At 38.0% G+C, this 2,362-nt stretch overlaps 1 pseudogene; it reads left to right on the plus strand.

Annotated features, from left to right (window-relative positions):
* Positions 1 to 344: 344 nt before the first annotated feature.
* Positions 345 to 1,278, plus strand: LOC123938094 (annotated as a pseudogene).
* The last annotated feature ends 1,084 nt before the right edge of the window (positions 1,279 to 2,362 follow it).

Raw genomic sequence — 2,362 nt, forward strand, 5'->3', positions numbered from 1 at the left:
GGGAAAGGAACTGAGAATTTCTGGAGGTGATTGGGGAATAGGGTAACTGGGTGATAGGCATTAAGGATGGCAGGTAATGTAATGAACAATGGGTGTTATATGCAACTGATGAATTGTTGAACTCTACATCTGAAACCAATGGTGTACTACAAGTTGGCTAATTGAATTTAAATTAAGAAATGTATTTACTTAAGCAGCATAGATGATATCTAATTTATTCCTTTAACTAGGGGATATAATTCCTACATAATTGTATTAATACAATATTGTGCTCATTTTTCTTTGTCTCATTTTTAATTATTACATATTTTCTTAAACAATCAGAACACAGATTTCCTTGCACAATGGACAATCTCACAGAAGTGACAGAGTTCCTGCTCATGGGGTTTTCTGACATCTGTGAGCTACAGATACTTCATGTTGGAGTGTTTCTGCTGGTTTATCTGACAGCACTGGTGTGGCACCTTCTCATCATGATAATCATTACTTTTGACCAGTATCTTCACAGACCCATGTACTTTTTTCTGAAGAACCTCTCCTTTTTGGATTTGTGCTACATCTCAGTCACTGTGCCTAAGTCAGTCCACAGCTCCTGGACTCACAATAACTCCATCTCTTACTTTGGCTGTGTGGCTCAAGTTTATTTTTTCTTTGCTTTTGCTTCTGTTGAGCTGGCCTTTCTCACTGTCATGTCCTATGACTGCTATGTTGCCATTTGTTACCCCCCCAATAAGAAGCCATTATGACACCAGAAAAATGCCATCACATAGCAGCCATTGCCTGACTAAGTTGTTTTATTTATGAGCAGTCCACACTGGCAACATATTTAGGGATTCCATTTCAAGATACAACATAATCCACCAGTTCTTCTGTGACATCCCTCACATTTTGGCCCCAGTTTCTCATGAGGTTTTCTTTGTTGAGCTTGTGACCCTAGCTCTGAGTTCCTGCTTTGTTCTGGGATGCTTTGTTCTTATGATCATCTCCTATATCCAGATATTCTCAACAGTGCTCAGAATCCCTTCAGTGGAGAATACAGTAAAAGTCTTTTCCGCCTGCTCCCCACAGCTGATTGTTATCATGCTCTTCCTCATTACAGGACTCTTTGCTGCCTTAGGACCAATTGCCAAAACTTCATCCATTCAAGATTTGATGATTGCTCTGGCATACACAGTTTTGCCTCCTTTCCTGAATCCCATCATATATAGTCTTAGAAACAAGGAGATTAAAGCAGCTGTTTGGAGAATATTTGGGAAGATAATTTCCCTGCGAATGTAGAACACTTAGATTTTGCTAATACAAGATCTTTTAAAAAGACCAGGAGAGCATAAATACCTTAAGAAAAAATATATAGGAAAAACCGTTGAGAGACAGAATATTTCCAGGCCATATTTAGAAATAAATACAAGTGTGTCTTTAAAAAATAAAATATCTCAATATTAAATATTGCAAAATTTTATAACTACAACCTTCTGTGGTGTTCCATTCCTTCATTTATTTATTTTTTATTTAAATTCAATTAGCCAAAGTATACTACATTGTTATTTATATAATGTTCAATGATTCATTAGTTGAATATAACACACAGTGCTCAGCATACCATGTGCCCTCTTTAATTTCCTTCACACAGTTACCCCATCCCCTCACCTACCACCCACAATCAACCCTCAGTTTCTTTCCTGTAGTTAAGAGTTTCGCATGGATTATCTCCCTCTCTGATGATTTCACATTCAGTTTTCCCTCCCTTTCTCTATTGTCCTCTACACTATTCCTTATGTTCCACATGAATGAACATATGATAATTGTCTTTCTCTGCTTTTTTTGCTTACTATAATCCCCTCCAGTTCCATTGATGTTCATGTAAATGGTAGATATTCATCCTTTCCAATGGCTATTATTCCTTGTGTACATGAACCACATCCATCTTCTTTATCTATTCATCTTCTGAAGAACATTTTGACTCTATCCATAGTTTGGCTATTGTGGACGTTGCTGCTATGAACATTGGGGTGCAGGTGCCCCTTCATTTCACTACATCACTATCTTTGGGGGTAAATACCCCATAGTGTAATTGCTGGATCATAAAGTAGCTCATTTTTAACTTCCTGGGGAAGTTAAATACTGTTTTCCAGAGTGACTGTACCAGCTTGCATTCCTACCAACAGGGTCCCCTTTCTCCACATCCTTGCCAACACTTGTTTCCTGTCTTGTTAATTTTTGCCACTGTAACCAGTGAAAGGTGTATCTCGTTGTGGTTTTCATTTGTATTTCCATGATGGCAAGTGATGTGGAGCATTTTTCATGTGCCTGTTGGCCATTTGTATGTCTTCTTTGGACAAGTGTCTGTTCATGTCTTCTGCCC

Source organism: Meles meles, chromosome 3 (assembly GCF_922984935.1).
Source record: "Meles meles chromosome 3, mMelMel3.1 paternal haplotype, whole genome shotgun sequence".
Taxonomy (NCBI): domain Eukaryota; kingdom Metazoa; phylum Chordata; class Mammalia; order Carnivora; family Mustelidae; genus Meles; species Meles meles.